This window comes from Kogia breviceps, chromosome 10, assembly GCF_026419965.1.
Source record: "Kogia breviceps isolate mKogBre1 chromosome 10, mKogBre1 haplotype 1, whole genome shotgun sequence".
NCBI lineage: Eukaryota > Metazoa > Chordata > Mammalia > Artiodactyla > Physeteridae > Kogia > Kogia breviceps.
Window position 1 is genome coordinate 83,453,125 of NC_081319.1, and position 18,474 is coordinate 83,471,598.

The 18,474-nt window shown below is 44.1% G+C and overlaps 1 long non-coding RNA gene across 2 annotated transcripts in view; it reads right to left on the reverse strand.

Annotated features, from left to right (window-relative positions):
* Window positions 1–13,805, reverse strand: part of LOC131764200 (uncharacterized) — a 77,304-nt gene extending 63,499 nt beyond the window's left edge. Inside the window, exon 1 of one of the 2 annotated variants that reach the window (XR_010835114.1) lies at window positions 13,590–13,805. This is a non-coding gene — a long non-coding RNA (uncharacterized lncRNA). The remainder of the gene's footprint in view (window positions 1–13,589) is intronic. The other variant, XR_010835113.1, reaches the window with a different exon arrangement.
* Window positions 13,806–18,474: the final 4,669 nt, after the last annotated feature.

Consider the following 18,474-nt stretch of genomic DNA (forward strand, 5'->3'; position numbering starts at 1 on the left):
AGATATCAGGCCCATTTCAAACAAATGGTTTTACTCTAGCAACTGCACAAGTTCTGGAAATGCCAACTCTAGGAAAAATTGCCATCCCCAGGCAATGCTTATCTTGGCTCAGCTATTTCCTTATTCTGTGATGTACTCCTCTCCCTTCCTACCCATGGTAAGCAGAATATGACAGGTATCACAGATACTTTTATATGAACTTACCCAGTAGAACCTTTACCTTTTAAAAGAGACCCTGAAGGAATAAACTTCTAATGCAGTAATTCCAAATATTGTAGCATATGGTTAGAGGACATACTTGGAGTTGCTGAACCGTCTTAGAATTCTCTGAACTGTCAGTGAGCACTAGGTCCAATAGTCATTTTATAAGATTGTAAATGAAACCTTACTGAAGAATCCTGAAAAATGTCCCCCATGTAACACATTTAGAGCGGTGGTACTCAAGCTTCACTGCGCATTAGACTCACTGGAGAGCTTGTTAAAACAGACTGCTGGCCCCATCCCCAGAGCCTCAGCTACAGTGGGTCTGGGGCAGGGCCTGAGAATTTGCATTTCTAAAAAGTTCCCAACTGATGCTGATGCTGCAGTTCTGTCTGGGTGGCACCCCACTTTGAAGATCAGGTTTAGATTTTAAAATACACCTCTGAGAGAGCTTGGCCAGCTGACATGAAACCTCCACACTGCACTGCCCTAGTCCTAGATACTAGTAGACTAGGAGTAGACTACTTCCTTCCACCTCCTACCTCATCCCCCAGCAGAGATGCTGGCCAGAGCTGGAGGTGCAGCTTGGGCAATGGTGGAAGGGCCCCTGGTGCCCCACAGGTGAGCCCACTAGTGAATCAGATGCGGGACTACAGCCAGGGGTCCAGGAGGGCTAGGATCTGTTGATGCTTGTGTGGTGGGAAAACATTTTTAATATATGAATTCAGGGTTTTTTTTCTTTCTGATAATTCCTATTACTCTAGGAACGTCCCCTAGACGTTCTCCTAGAGGTGCAGACCTCTCCCCCGACCCCATTGCTAGAACCCTTTTATTCTCACTGCACCAAGGAAGGGCTGAGGTAGTACAAGAAGCAAGAAGTCTATTTCCAGCTTTTGTGTGTCTAATCACACAGGCCAGCCTGTTTGGCTGTGTGGCCACTACCGCACACAGGGCACCGCTCCCAGAAGGCCCTCGCACTTGGGTCTGATGCTCTGCAGTGGCTGCCTTGAAATTCCTAATAGTTTTAGCTTTGCACCTGTGACTTGTAAAGCAGACCACAGGACACTGGAGCTTGCACCGGGGGCTTGGAGCCTCAGCTCTTGTGCATCCTACTTCCACTGTGTCTGGCTTGGGATCCCTGACGTTCCCCCCCCCGCCCACCTCCCGTACCCTGGTGCCACAGGCCCTGCCAGCCTCCCTTTGCTTGGGCCGTGCTCCACTAGCTCTCTCCACAACTGGTGCGGGCTTGGGCGCGGTTGTGGGCACTGGGGGCATCAGGGCCTGGTGCGCCCACCCCATGGCATCTGGGGGTGGGATTCAAGGAATCTGCCTTTTGGCCTCAGGCTGGGGGTACCACAGGCATCGTGGAGTGTGCAACCTGGTGAGGTCTCTTGCCCACCCATCCAGGGACTGAGTATGTACATGTGTACCGGCGTGAAGGTGGCCATCCCGTGAGGACTGGCTGTCCGCCGTGGCGGGCACTGTGGGCCCGTGGGAAGGGGATGTTGACTTCCCCAGCCCCAACCCAGCTCGGTGTTTTCATTTTGCATGGAGTCTGGCAAAGGATGTAGCTGCCCCAAACACGGGCTTGAAATAGCCCACGGAGACCTCTGCACCCCAGAATAGCAGAGATGAAAGGAAGTGCACAGCTAGCCCCACGGAGATTTTTGCTTTTCCCAGCACCGTGTGGGAAAAGAAGACCCATCCTTTGCACTCAAAGTAGTAAGAAGTTGAGCTGAGAGCAAGCTGGAACTGGGCATGGCCTTGGGTCAGGGATCACTTAGCAGTGACCAGAACAGTCCAAAGGCCAGGTAGGAGCAGGCATAATAGGGGGGAGGCCAGCATGGATAGATGGTGACCCAGACTAGGTGGATATGTACGCATGTATGAAGCCCACTTTGACAGACTAAACTCCTGCCGTCAGATGAAATGGAGGTTTGAAGTAGAGAATAAGTTGGTTTACAGAAAAAAGAATATTAAATGTCTACTTTCCTGAATTTATAAGTTGAGGTTCATAACTGATACACTGGCCCCCAAAAATGGGAAAAGGAGTTTATAGAGACATGGGGTTAAGAATATACAAGAAGGGGAGGGATAAACTGGGAGATAGGGATTGACATATACACACTATTATATATAAAATAGATAACTAATAAAGGCCTACTGTATAGCACAGGGAACTCTACTCAATACTCTGTAATGGCCTATATGGAAAAGAATCTTAAAAAAGAGTGGACATATGTATAACTGATTCACTTTGCTGTACATCTGAAACTAACACAACATGGTAAGTCAACTACACTCCAATAAAAATTTTTTACAAAAATAATTTATTTTGAATATAAATAAATTTATTTAAGCCCATTTAAAAAAGAAAAAGAAGAATGTGCAAGAAAAGGCATCCTCTTACAGACTGGGAGCTGAAAGCCCGGTCAGCCTGGCAAGGAACCACCATTCAGAGGGTCTAAGAAGGAAACTCTGGACACTACCCTCAAGAGACAAATCACCCAGGGTCAAGAAATATCAGGACCAAGGCTGGTCAGAGGAAGCCAACCTAAGAAGCAGTGTCGTGGCACACTTAGAAGCCTCCTTAGAAGAGAGTGGTTTAAACTGTTCATTAAAATGTTTTGTTCTATCGTGGATACATGTTCCTTTTGTACTTAATTTGGGAGAACACTTTCCTTAAAGCACCTTCGCTACAGTGGTTTAGGAATAAAAAAACGTTGGTTGCTAGGGGCACCAACCCAAGGCAAGGCAAGATCAATACTTGATGAAAGCCAGCAGGAGCTAAGTCAGAAAGACTGGAAGGAGGGAAGTGACCTCAGCCTGATATTTTAATGAAAAAAAAATGGGATGTTTCTTTTTATCTCTAATTTTGCTGCAACAAACATGCTTTACTTGTGCAGTTTTTACAAGAGGGGAAAATCTCTAAAACAAAAGAAAATTGGAGGGACACACAATACCTGCAGTGAAGATGTATTTATGATTCTAATCTGCCTTTCTCTGCATTCGGGAGGAGAGGAGAAATAAAGGAAGAAAAATCCTAAACACAGACTATCTGTCACATTCTCTTTCCATTAGCCGGATCCATATATAAATGAAAGAACAAACATTCCCAGGGAGCAACCGGAAAGTTGTGGCGGCAGGGAGGTCCCCCTAAGGGGTCCTGGTCTTCAGAGGAAGAAAGCCTACCTGCAGGAGCCCTCCTCAAGGAGTCAGTTTAGAGTAAATGGCAGCCCATCTGGAGGATGCACCCCCGCAGGTTGCTGGGCTTTTGAGACTGCAGGGTCGGGGCAGGGAGTGGATTCTGTGGCCAGACCAGCCCCATGTCGATAAAAATTCTTATATAATCAAGTATGTTCCAGGTTGCAGCAAATTATACAAAATTCAGATAAAACCAAAACCACTGCATCCAAAGTGCACGGATAGTTCCCTGGAGCTCCCTGGAAGTGGATTTGACTTAGGAAGGGTTTTAACTTCTCCGTTTGGTGCCAAACCTGCCATAAGAGAGAACTCCTGATATGGATGCAATTCATACCTGTGATAAATCAGGACAGAAAAAGCCATTCAAAAACCCAAAGCAGCCACACAGAACAAAAAGGAAGCAGAGAAAAGCAGACTCAGAGAGAAATGGCATTTGATCACTCAGAGCAGATTACTGATTTGTTCTTATGGAATCAGACGGAGTGAAAAAAGGGACTTCAGAAGGGGGTCAAGTCCCCAACTCATTTGAGTGTGCACCCTACTTGGCTGGGTGCCCTTCTCCACCGGTGTGGCCTCTATGTAAAGAGAACTGGATCCTGGTTCTCAGAAGCTTGTGTTTCCTCTCTGTCAGGGATCCTGTTTAGCTCATGATGGGAATTTTGTCTTCAGCAGCATCAGTTTTCAAAATTCCTCACACGGGCACAAAATTAAAAGGGAAGCGGAGTCCCTTTGGGATGTTTTATCTCATGAATCATCCATCCCTTCCTGACTCTCCTGGGAATCCCATCCACGCACAGAGGTCCCATTGACTCCTGTGGTCCCTGTCAAAGCCAACTTCAAGAATGGAAAAGATGAACCCTAGCCGATTGCATGTTGAACTCACCAGCTAAATTCTGTTGCCAGTAAGGGTCAGAGCTGCCTAGGATTAAAGAGGTAGAAATAAAAGAGCCTGCTATTCAAGAACCTGGGGGTTTCTTGCATTGTGATTGTAAATGGATTCCAATAATTTATATGCAGATGGATGAATGGGCAATAGAGCTCTGCAGTTTTTTTAAACTTACTGTTCAGCCTGTTTAGGTGGTAATTAGGCTGTAAACACGTACAACTAAAGGAAGTACCTCGTCAATTTCATTTTATTTTCTTTTAATCCTAGAACAGGTAAAAGAGTTTAAGAAAGTTCATTGAAACCTATGCAACCCAAACCCTTTCCAAAGAGGTAGCAACTTTGGTTTTTGAAATACGTACCTGATTTAAAGATTCAACAAGAAAAATTATTTTTTTAATAAACTCAGGCTAGATCTGTTCTGTATGCCTCACTCTCCCAGGAAGAGAAGAGAGAAGAATTGACCATGGAATGGTCATCAGAAATCTGTTCTTTGGAAACATGAGTATTTCTGTGTTATTTGTAACTAAATCATATGACTGATTTGTTCACTCGTTCATTCATCCGTTCACTTTGTTAAGTCTCTTCCATAAGCCAGGCCCTGTGCCAGGCCCAGGTGAGGAAAATGAAATTAGATAGATTCTGGTTCTATGTCAGATGGGGTAGGCAGCCTTGCATCTTCCACCGAATGCAGCTATAAAACCTGGACGGAATACACGGAGCAGGTATTTACCATGAAAAGTAAGTAGTAGCAGGTGGATTGGAGACAAGACTAGAATTTGAAGTACCACTGTACTGGTGGTGAGTCTGACACTTTTTTTCCCTCTGGTATCCCCTGGCCTGGTCTCGCCTCAGGGCAGCCCCAGACCTAGAGGTGAGCCTTGGCAAGGATGGAGAATGAAGGCTCCAGGAGATGCCCTTTAGTTCTGACACGAGAAGTGAGAAAGAGGTCTCCTGACATTCAGAGAGAATGGGGAAAATTCCCCATTTTTCTTTTTCCTTCTTTTTCTTTTCCTTAATCTCTCACACATCCTAGACTGTGATGGCCCACAGGTACCTAAAAGCTCTGAGGGAGAGGAATCTTCCTCTCTAATCAGAAGAACTGGCCCAAGAGAATAGCACAAACGCGTTGCTTTTTTTCTGTCTTCCCGCCATCTGGCCCTTGTAACGATGGATCTGATTCTTTTCCTGATGTTTGATTGCTCACAGCTTTCAAGCCTCACCACTCCCCCTTCCCTTTCTGCCACACACCTGGGCAAAACTGACAGAAAGCTCAGATACTCCTTTGTAACTAGCAGGCGGTTCAAACCATGGAGCTCCAGCTCCAGGAACTCACCCAGCCTCACTCCCCAGAATCGCAAACACCAGGCCGGCCTCCTTTCCCGGTCCTCTCAAGCCATTTTCAGACCAGCTTGGGAGCTCTCCCTGCTCTCTCCAGAATGTGAATAATAAACCTTTTCATACTCTATTGTTGTATGTGTGGAATTATTGATCTTAATATCCAAACCAAAAGAAAACTAGGGATGGATGGGGGTCTATCTCACTCTCACTGAGTGACCCCAACAGCTCCAGACATGGGCACGGTTAAGGGAAATGCACAGCAGATGAGGGTCAAAAAGGGACACTTCGGGGAACCAGAGAGCACCAGGGAGATCTCAGAAGGTCTCAGGGAGGAGGCGGCTTGGGGTGCTGCTCAAGTTGTTTAAAAATTTGGGCTTATTCCCAAGCTGTGTATGTGTGAATCTGACCATGAAGAGTCTATGGGAGACTGAGAAATGAACCACGGGAGAGATCACCGCCCACCGTCAGACTGGCCACTAGGTGGTGTACACACCAGATAGATCAGAAGAGCCCTGCAAAGGCTTTGAAAATAGAACTTATACTGAAAACACCTCCCACAGCAAGTTGGTCAGACCTTGAAGCCTGAAACCAGCTAGGATGATTGCCTGCTAAAACAGAAATGTCAACATTTTATAGGATTCAGACAAGACTCAGAGTCTCATACATAATTTCAAAGTGTCCAGGATGCAATCCAAAATTATTCAGCATACCAAGTGCCAGGAAAATCTCAACTCTAATAAATACATACAATTGTTAAACTTCATAAACTGTACATAAAAAGTCAGATTTTCTGTATGTCAAAAAAAAATTTTAATTATTACAATTTTAATAATGTCCTTCACTTACAAGAAGCACACAACCTAGGGCAGGAAATAGAATAAAAAATGGATAATGACATAGCCTTTAGTAACTGGGATGTTAGAGGCGGACAGGATACTGTGGATGTGCAGAAGGATACCTAACCCAATCTGGAGAGCAGGGCATCAGAAGATTGAAATCAGTTTCCTGGAAGCACAGATGCTTAAGTCTTAAAGAATAAGTAGGCAAAGAGGAGGTAGGTGAAGAAGTAGAAGGTATTCACACATAAGTAAGGGGCTGCAGGAGCAAAGCAGGCACTGGGAACTATAAACAGTTCTGTTTTGTTGAGGTTCTAGCTGCCAAGTGGGAAGGGGCAGAAAAGAATCTTGGAATGACCAGGATCCAGCCATAGAAGGCTTCATCATATACTACATTTAACCCTCTAGGTCATCCTATCTAGAATCTGATCTTAGTTCTGTCAACATTAACACAATGGTCATAATGAAGTCATGGCACCCCTCTGGGTTTTGGCTTCCTGTGGCAGAAACTATAGGTGTGCCACTGATACCTTTGTGGTCCTCTGTTTCCCAACCTGCTTTGCAGTTGGGTTGGTTGTGGGATGCATTCTGCCTAATGGATGCAAGTGGAAGTGATGAACGGAATACTCAGGGCTTGGATGTCTAAAGTAGCCCGGTGCCTTTCCTCAACCCTCTTCCCTTTTCCCATGGACCTTAGAGGCCATGTGTTGAAAGGTCATGCAAGAGATGGAAGGAACCTGGATCACTGAGTCATCACTTGAAGGAGATGCCTGACCCGAAACATCTGTGAAGGAGTTTTCACAAGGGAGCAATAAAGTTTTATTAAGCCACTGAGATTTCATGGTTTATTAGGGCATCACAGTCTAGTCTATCTAATACAGTTTCTCCCTCCATCTCTTTATCAAGAGCAAGATAGCTACCCCCCAAAGTCTTTTCCAGCTCCATAAATCCAACTTTTAGATAAGGCTCTCCTCCAGTTATCTGGCCTCTTCCTGGTGCTTTGCCTATATTTCTTGGGATCAGGCCTACCTATACTCTTCCTTTCCAGGATATTCTGAATCTTGCGTTGGAGAAAGGTCATGATGCCAGAGACACTAGGATTAGATAGGTTCTCAAAGCTCACCTTGTATACCTTACTTTCTAGTGTCTGACTCACCTCTCCAACACCCCTGCTACGTGGTGGTCCAGGGTCTTCTTGAAAATCTCTAGTAACTGGAAACACTGCTCTGACTATACGAAAGTTCTTCCTCCCCAAACATTCTAAATAAGGGGACACATTGACCATAATTCATAATCCCCATGGACTGTGCTTAAATCCCCCTATTTTATTTTTCAAATGAATGAGTAGTAATTCCATTCAAATGAATGAGTTTTAATTCTGTTTGGGACATCTGAGCCTTTTCCTGACCTCTTCCCATCATGACAACAGTTCTTTTTTTCTTTATACAATGAACTATTTATTTGGTGAGAGTTGTATTGCCTCTGTGGGACAGTCCAGAAATTTCTCTTTTATCCATCAACTCCCTTATCCCCATGAGTAAAGAGCTTTCTTTGAAAGAAGCCTGTCTAGAATGTCAAGGACAAGATCTGATAAGCAATAGTAGTCTTGAAGTTCACATCTCTGGAAGTTTTAAGTCTATCTGTATGTCCATGGGGCTTCTCTGAAACCACAAACATCTTTTAAAAGTCAACACACCTAAACAAGACAACAGAAGGGAACATCTTCATTTGGATGGAAAGTTTTAACATGAAAGCTTTTTGAAGTGAGGGACTCTGATGATTTGACCAAATGTCTGTTTAGTGCATAATGCTAGATAGTCCTTGAATAATGTCAAGTGCAACCCATTAAAAAATGATAAATTGGACTGCATCAAAATTTAAAACTTATGCTCTATGGAAAGACTCTACCAGAAGTATGAAAAGACAAGTTACAGATGGGAGAAAACATTTGCAAACCACAAATGTGACCAAGGACTACTATCTAGAATATATAGAGAACTCTCGAATTCAAGAGTAAAAAATAAATACTCCTACTAGAAAATGGGCAAAAGACATGAATAAACATTTCACCAAATGGTGGCAAATAAGCACATGAAAAGGTGTTTCATTAGCCCTTAGGGAACTGTAAGTTAAAACCACAACGTGCTATCACTACACAAAAATATAAAAGACCGACAACACCAAGTGCTGGCGAATATGCAGAGAAATGGAATCACTCATACATTGCTGTTAGGAATGTAAAAATGGTTCAGCCCCTCTGGAAAAATATTTCAGCATTCTCTCTAAAAACTAAACATGCACTAACCATATAACCCAACAATTCCACTCCTGGACATTTATCCCAGAGAAATAACAATGCATGTTTACACACAAGTATGTACATTAATGTTTATAGCAGTTTATTCCTAATAGTCAAAACCTGGAAACAATCCAGATGGTTAAACAAACTGTGGTACATCCACACCCTGAAGCACTACTCAGCAATAAAAAGGAACTAAATATTGATACCTGCAAAAGCCTGGCTGAATCTCCAGAGAATTATGCTGAGTGAAAAAAAGCTAAACCCCAAAGGTTACATATTGTATGATTACATGTATATCATATCCTTGAAATGACAAAATTATTGAAATAGAGAATAGATTAGTGGTTTCCAAGAGGTTAAGGAGGGGGTTGGATTGGGTGGGGAGGTGGGTGTGGTTATAAAAGGCCAGCAAGAGGGAAGGATCATGGTGGTGATGGAAATGTTCCAGATCTTGCATGTATCAATGTCAATAAGGTGGTTGTAATATTGTATAACCGTTTGGAAGATGTTATCATGGGGTAACATAAAGATTATAAGGGATCTCTCTGTATTATTTCTTATAGCCCATGTATATATAAAAAGCTTAACAAAACCATGTCTGGGTTGCAGCCCATACCTGGCAAATTACAATATTGGGAGATGGGAGCCAGGCATCAGTAGTTTTCAAAGATGCCCAGGTGATTCCAATGGGCAGCAAATTTGGGGACCACTGAATTAAGCATTTCAGAAGCCTCCAAGGAGACAATTTAAGATGAATGAAATAAAGTTTTCCTAAAGTTCTGTCTGTAGCGACATCTTTGCAAAAGGGAATGACACAGAAGCATCCTATGACATTTTGACCACAGCCCCAGTCAATTTCAGGAGAAGCCCTGACCGTTTCTTATTCACCTGGCAGCTCCTAGCCTTGAAGCTCCACAAATTGAAAAATCCAGCCTAAAAGCCAGCATTGTTAACCACTTTGCTAATTGGAATAATTTACCAATTAAAAAAAATGTATTTCATAAATAGTTCAATTTCTTCCTAACCATCTTCATCCCCCAAATCTTTATTAAATCCAGCCTGAAAAGATGAGTTATACAAATGCTGCTAGATGTTCCAGAGCCTGCCCAAGGTGTTACAGGTGTGTGGTTGTTTTTAAATTAACTCTTCATCTACATCTGGTTTGAATTTCAGAAACTTAATATTCATTGCCCTCTTTCCATGAAATTTGTTGGATATACCACTTAAACTTGCTCTAACAATTAGCCCCTTAGAATGAACTATGAGAAGAAAGGAGAGAGAAAGGGGCTGAATCTTTCTTTTCTTTAAATTTGGTCCCAATTTCACCTTCACAGTGAGTCCCGCTGCACTGTTGAGTGGATTTTCAGAATGTTTCTCCATTGCATGTTTCCAAGTATTATCATGCCCTGTTTCTTGGCCTAAGCCTTCTCTTGGGACCTTTTCTTTTAAATTAAAAACACTGTTTAAAACGCATGATCAGAGCAACATTAATGTAATGAGAAAAGGCAAGATCACACAAGATAATCTGCTTTTCCTCAAAGATGCCAGTTTTATTGCATTAAGGGTCATTTGCTCAAAGAGACCTGAAGAAGACACATGGATTAACTCTGTATATCAAGTCCTCTTTCTCACATGTTTGATTTTTACACTACAAGTACAGTAGTGGCTCCATGGAGGCCGTTAGAATAGGAAAGATTGAGCTTTTTTTTTTTTTTTTTTTAACACTGACAACACCAAATGCTGATGAGGATGTAGAGAAACAGGAATTTTTTTTTTTTTTTTTGGCTGCACCAGGTCTTAATTGCAGCAGGCGGGTTCCTTAGTTGTGGCATGCGAACTCTTAGTTGTGACATGCATGTGGGATCTAGTTCCCTGATCAGGGATCGAACATGGGTCCCCTGCATTGGAAGGTGGATTCTTAACTACTACACCACTAGGGAAGTCCCAAGATTGAGCTATCTTTAATATTTGTTTTTATTTTTTATTCTAAGAAATCTTTTGGGGAAGATGAAGTTAGACAAGTATGCTAGTGAATGAATGTAAATCCATTTTACCATTCTTTTACTGCTAAGCAGAAGAGTCAGCAGTCATCTCAATCCAAAACAGAGGCTCTTCTGGGTTTAAGCATACACAGACACAGAGCGTTAAATTCAGTTAAGGACAACCAATGGAAAGCAAGATGCACACAAAGATAACACCTCACCCCATGATGGAAAGTTTCCCAGCAGCAACATCTGGCGACTGCACAGTCCAGATTTAAATAAAAGGCTCAGAAGCAGGAAACCATACTCAGCCCAGCTCTTTAAGAGCACAGCTTGTTCCTGAACCAATTTATTCTGCTTCTAATTCACAATTCTCTAGCCCCAACCGAACACCCTCCTTTGGCTCTCAGAAGGCATGGAGCCTTTTCCCCACCGAAAGGCCTTTGCTCAGGCCATTCCTGCTACCCACAATGCGGTTCCCCTGACTCCTTGCCTCTCAGACTTCAGGTTTCAATTATAATACCTCTTGCCATCCCCCTCGAGAGTCAGTCTCTAACTCTCAGAGTCCTATTCTAACTCAGACTCCTTTTCCATGGCTTGACATCTGTTGGGCTGTATCCCACAGGCCTGCAAGCCTTGTAGTTGTCCAGCCTTGGGACGGCAGAGGCCAGAGACAGTGACAGAGGCATCAATGGTTTATTGGACATGGGGAATCCTAAAAGGGTCCTGGAGAAACACCCCACTGCGTCCAGAGGACAGGACATGGCAACAGTCTTTGCTACTCAGGGGAGAAGGAGGCTACCATTTACAGGGGGGGATTGACATCAGGTGGACTCAGTTACCAGGGACTAATTAAGCCCTCTAATTAAGACGATTGAATAGTTATGTGAGGGAAGCAGGGCCTGGTCAAGCAGAGGATGCACAGAGAGCAGGAGAACAGCCATCTTGAAGGGCCTGACCATATAACATCCAACAGATTTGTGAAATAAATGCTTTCTCTGAAAAATTAATAAATTAATAAATGCTTCCTCCAGCTTAAAGAGTAGATACCATACCATTCCTTAAGACAATTTTAGTGACTAATAAAAATTGACTACATTTTTAATTTAACACACCCACCCATATGATAACCAAACACAAGGATTATAGTGATTAGCTCAAGCCATTCAGGATCTGAGACCACCTTCTAATGATGACATGCAGGTTACTCATTTAAGCAGGGGCCATGCTGAGTGACCTGTGACCCAGACCTGACCACTCTTGTTTCACAGCGGTTCCCTCCTCCAAATACTTCCACGCGTCTATTCTCTGTCCCATTCACCCATTCAATAGGCATCTCTATTGCCTTATGAATCTTACCAGCCTCTTAAAGTAGATTTTAAACTCTTGGAGACCAAGGACCACTTTTTTTTTTTTTGCGGTACACGGGCTTCTCACTGTTGTGGCCTCTCCCGTTGCGGAGCACAGGCTCCGGACGCGCAGGCTCAGCGGCCATGGCTCACAGGGCCCAGCCGCTCCGCGGCATGTGGGATCTTCCCGGACCGGGGCACGAACCCGCATCCCCTGCATCAGCAGGTGGACTCTCAACCACTGCGCCACCAGGGAAGCCCAAGGACCACTTTTAATAATAATAGCAAACACTACTATTTCCTCTGTGCCAGTCATAATGTTTTGTGCTTTCCTCTCTTAATAAAATATGCAGTGGAGCCATGATTGGAGCCGAGGCAGAATGACTGCAGAGCCTGCATGCACACTCTTTTCTATAATGTGGATCTGACACTTCTCAACTGTGTGCATGACCTTTGGCAAGTTGCCTCAGTTTCCTCCTCTGTAAAATGGGGATGCCACAGTATCTACCGCGGAGGGTTACTGGGAGGATTAAATGCTTAGAAGGTGGCTGGCCCATCATACTCATTAAATGTTAGTTACTATCATTATTGTTTATAGTAAAGTGCCAAATTCCAGGAAACCTCTCAGTCCCAGTAGCACGGAAAGTCCCGTGTTCTTGGCAAAAGTTCAAAATGAGTCCAGATGGCAGGGCTAGGACAGGGAGTCAGCGGTACCCTGTTCACTCTCCACTGCCTGTCTCTTTCAGAGCCCACCTTAAAATTCCCCCTTATGTCCTGTAATTAATCTTTTCTCCCCATCACAATATTTCAGGAAACTGTACTCCTTAGTCAACAGGTTGTAGTGCAGAAATTCTTACCTTTTTGGTACATTCTTTTTTTAAAAATTATTTATTTATTTATTTATTTTTGGCCAGGTTGGGTCTTTGTTGCTGCCCACAGGCTTTCTGTAGTTGCGGTGAGCGGGGGCTTCACATTGCGGTGGCTTCCCTTGTGGAGCACGGGCTCTAAGCACTTGGGGTTCAGTAGTTGTGGCTCACGGACCTAGCTCCTCCACGGCCCGTGGGATCTTCCCAGACTAGGGCTCGAACGTGTGTCCCCTGCTTTGGCAGGTGGAGTCTTAACTACTGCGCCACAGGGAAGTCCTCCTACATCCTTTTACTCAGACCACCGCCCTGTTTTCTAAGAGGAAACCATTTGGAGTTTGATAACTCTAACAAGGTTTAAAACGCCTCGCCTACCTGAATGAAACTAGAGCATCTAGTGCCCCCTGCTGCCGTTTGCAGGAAAGGCAACCAAATAAGAAAGGCTGGATTCTATGCCAGCGAACTTCTGCTTATCAAGGTCTAAAATAAAATCGGTATAAATATCCTATAACTGAAGTTAGATTCCCGTTTCACCTTTTCTTGAATTCAACCCCTTGAAATTCAGTTGTTTACTTTGCCTCTACCAAAAAATGACTCTTGCTTAATTATACTGAGAAAACTCATTTACCTTTGCTTTCCTTGAATTTGATTGTAGCTGTTTTGATTTGGGGATTTGTACTGCTTTTGTTTTACTCTTGGCTTGTTTTCATTTCCGTGAAGCCCGAGGCCAGCGCGCGAGGCGAAGGCTGACGCGTCAGCCGGCGGAGGTAAACTCCGCGGGCTCAACGGGCCTCGGGAATCCTCTGAGGCGCTCCGGCTCCGCCGCCTTCGAAGACGCCAAACTTCCCAGGATTCTGAGAGCTCGCCGTCAGGATCAACAGTACGCCGGCCCAGGGCTGAGTGTCAGGCGGATTCAGCCAATGAGCATGCGCTTTAGGAGAAGTAAGCCCGCCCCAACGGACTTGGGCCTTATAAATGGTCGCTCCGAAGCGCTCGTGGAAAGATGCTCGGTCCAGTTGTTGAGCGTGGGTCCGCCGTCCTAGGCGGGGAGGGGCCGGCCGGGTCTGGCCCGCGTGCCAGAAGCAGGTGAGGGCGAGTAGCCTGTGGAGACGACGCGCCCGGCCGAGAACAGGCACGAGGCGCCTCGAGAACCCGGCAAGAGCGAGGAGAGAGCGGGTGGGGGCTGGGGAGCTGGCGGGAGTCGCTGGATGGCTTTGGGCGCAGTCCCCAAACCGCCTGGCCCAGAGGGTAGGTGGCTGGGAGCAAGGTGTGATCTCGGACTGGGTCTGAGTCAGGTCTGGCCGCGCCCTACCCAGGGCCTCCATCCTCCCCTCCCGCTGGGAACAGACTCGCTGTGTGACCGCAGTCTCTGCCCCAGGAGGGCCAAGTTCCTTGACAGCAACATCTGGGCACAGAGGAAGATAGGGATAGATGATAGCACTTTGATAGGAGGGTGTCTTCCAGTTGTGGCCTCCGCTGTGGCCAAGTTGCCCTTTCCCCTCCCAGCCTGGAGGAGCTGTGGAGTTGAGATCTCAGTAAGGAGGTGGTATAAATTTGTTAACGTCTTTCCAAGGTACAATCTTTCATACTTAGGGTGCGTGGGAGTGGACTTTTGCTGCTGGATGGTGGCTTTTTTTGTAATCCTTCCAGTGAAAGCTTTGGACGATCTCGCCCTACCTTAGCTCCTGGATTTCTAGTAAGACATTCAAAGGTCATGCCTTCCTTTTAAGACTTATTGTGGCCATGTGTCTCACGCGACCATTTCAGAAAATTGTTCGTTGGTGGCATGAGCTGTGATACCAACCTGGGGATTAACTGCTGTGCTTTGTATCAGAAGAGTGCTAGTTTAATTTTTTTTTTAACGCTGTGAGAATTGTGACCATGTTTTCTAAGAGGTCAGATAATGAAAATGAGAACGTTTATACCACTAACGCAAGCATGATCCCATCACCGAAAAAGAAGGCTAAACGACTGTGTTATTTTAACGACAAATGGAAGGACACATACAATTGGATCAGGGACGTAAATAACCCACACAGAGCATCCTGCACATTGTGCGGGAAAGAATTTGGGATTGGGCATGGTGGAGAACAGGATGTGAAAGCGCATTTCGAGACAATCTCACAAGTCCAGAATGAGACAGGCAAGTGCCTCCAAACCAACCAAAGGTGTTGTTTTTTTGGGAAATGAAATCAGCATTCACCCAAAAGTAGCAGCTGGTGAATTAGCATGGGCGTCCTACACAGACATGCCTTGTCCTATGGCTGCCTTGATTGCTCTACGAAAGTAAAGTCACTTTTCTTGATTAAGAGGTTGTGACCAAAATATTCTGTGGGCAAACAAAAGGAGAAATTTTGATAACAGATGTGCTGGTCCCTTACAGTGTAGAGCTGATTTTGTCATCTCTCACCAACCACCATGCTTTCTATAGTATATCAGCTGGAAGCCATGCACCAAATCATGGCAACAAAAAAATGTTCTTTCTAGCTCTCGGGTACTTTGACTTGAAAAATGGAGTTTCAAATCATCTTCTGGATTTCTATGAGGATTTTAATGCAACTGCTGAAATCATAAAACAAAAGGCTGTTGGTATTTTGCCCAAATACAAACTAGACTTAGCTCATCTATCTGCATATTCGTCAGATAGCGCAAATGTAAATTTTGGCAAATTCCACTCAGTCTTTAAACTTCCTTCCAAAGAAAATAAAAAGATCGTACATATTCGATGCTCTGCACATCTTGTATACAGCACTGCTAAAAAGAGTTGTGATTTGCTTAGATATGATATTGAGACTTTCATAATGAAAGTTTTGGGTCAGTTTTCAGTTTCCTCAAAATGTGCAGAAGCACTTAGTGAGATTTTTGCCTTTATAGAGATGGAAGGAGTTAACCTCTTTAGACACATGCCTACCAGATGGCCAACACGGCTGGCAGCCATAGAAAAGATGCTAAAATGTTGGCCTGCCGTAAAATCGTATTTTCAAAGTGTGGGGCAAGAAGGATGTCCTTCTTAGATTTGGAGATATATTGAGGATGAGAATGGAGAAGAGGATTACAGTAGAACAGAAATTTATATGCTGTTTCTCCACAACTGTTTGATGATGTTTGAAGGGACCATATGGAGTCCTGAAAAGGATGAATTGACTGCATCTGAGCTGTTCGATGTCCTGTATAGGTTGAGACACACACTCATAAAGTGGAAAGGTGATTCATTTTGGGGAAATAAGACTGCTTCCGAAATGAAAACAAATGTCACTAGAACAGGGCAACCAAGTTAAACAGGACTTTCTTAATTTCTTCACGAAAACTGTAATTTATTTGGACTCTAACTTCAATTTCACCAGTTCAAATTATCTCTGTGCTTTAAAGCCATTTTCCTTGAGGAGGAGATGTTTAACTTACCATGACATCCAGCGTGCTTCAGGGTGTTTAAAAATGACGGATGTTGGGCTTCCCTGGTGGCGCAGTGGTTGAGAGTCCACCTGCCGATGCAGGGGACACGGGTTCCTGCCCCGGTCCGGGAAGATCCCACATGCCGGGGAGCGGCTGGGCCCGTGAGCCATGGCCGCTGAGCCTGCGCGTCTGGAGCCTGTGCTCCGCAACGGGAGAGGCCACAACAGTGAGAGGCCCATGTACTGCAAAAAAAAAAAATGACGGATGTTGCAACCATGAAGAGCCTGTATGATGAATTTATAGATGCAAAGGCCCTGATTGACAAGCAGCTGGACTGTCACAGCCTGTGGATACAAAGTAGGTGGACGTTTCTGGAGAAACAGAAACGAATTCCTACAAATCTAAAAGCTTGCTGTTGCTAGTAAGTAAAATCCTGTGTATTCCATGTTCAAACACTTTTATGGAGAGATTTACCTTAATGTCATCACATTAGACTGATCCAAGGAATCAGTGTAATGTGGGTGTGAGAGCAGAGCTGCAAGTCACAGTGAATTTGACCTTTGACCGTGTCCAGTTTTACCACTACATCAAAGAGAAGAAGGATGTCCTAAAGGCTGCAAGCCGTTCAGAAAAGTGTTACTGCAAAAGAAGATAGAAAGAATGAGAATATCCTACTGTAACATGGGGCAGAAAGAAATGTCATTTAAAAAATTAAATATAGGAAATACCTGTTTAATCTTATTTGTATTTTCCTTTTAAAGTCTTACATTATGTATATTATTTTGATTTACATATTTGTATTTAAAATATCCATAGCATATGAGTACATGTATTAAGATATTTGTTCAAAATTTCTTTTACTGATGAATAGAGAGAGGCCTAAATGGTAAGTAATCATGTGGGATCTGAAGAGAAGAATCGAGGACCTAAAACAGGCTTTGTTTGTTTGTTTGCTTAAAAATCAGTAAGTCCCTTGTGACTTTGGTTTTTATGAATCAATCTTCCAAAGCCAGGGTGCCCCTGGAAGAATGGATATAAACTGAGTTTCTGAACATTTGAAAATGAGGACCAGGCTTAGGACCACAGAGCACTCACTGAGGCGCAAACGTCCTTGGAGGTCCTGCCTGGGCTCTCAGCCTTGCCTTCCCTTTATCCAAGTCCACCAAATACAACTTAGGAAACCCGGCATCAATAGAGACTAGGAGTTCTGCAAATCCAAGGAAGCCTGAGGATAGAAATCAGAAGATCTGAGAACTTGGATGGGAAAAAGAAGTTTCTGTATTCACCAACGTCTAAGTAAAATTTAGCATTTCTTTCCATTAGGAAAATTGGCAGCAAACCACAGGAGTACTAGAACCTGTGACTGTCATCCTCGGGAATCACAGATATTCACGTTACAGACACCTCAGAGTATTGTTTATGTGCACAACTACTTGGAAATTATGGTAATTATTAAAACCCACTTCTAGATCTCATCATTTAATAATGAAGCACATCTTATATCACAGATTTAAACGTTTAATACTTTGACAAATTTATTTCAGTAAAATTGGCTTCCTTGTCAATTCTACATATTTTATCTTGTACATTTGTCCAGACTGCCAAAGAGTTGATGGCACATTGTAAGTTAAGCATATGCTGTAGACCATGAGCAGACAGCTTTACAAAGAGGCGGAGGTGAATAGGCTTTACTGCACCCTAGTCTCGTGCTCTATCTAACCTTCCCTTAGATGGAGTAGGTGTCAGCTGGAGGCATGTGAGTTGAGAGGACCGTGGCCCTTTTGCCTAAGAACCTTCCTGTTCCCACATATTGTTCACCTTGCTCTTTTCGATTTAGGTGAAAACGCCTTGAGTAGGAATACCATGAGGCTGTTTTCAGTCTCTAAGACCTCAGTGACAGGGGTGGAAGGGATCTCAGCATCTTATAAATCCAGGCACTGGGGTCCAGGAGGAAGTTATTTACTTGGGGGGGTTTCATATTAAAGACACTGAGGCATTCCAAGAGGGTTTTGGGTTTTATTCAGGTTAGGGAAAGTGTCCTGGGAGTCTGTGGGGCGGGGGGAGAGACAGAGTGAGAGCATGCACCCGCAAAGGTGCCAGCATGCCCTTAGGTAAGGATG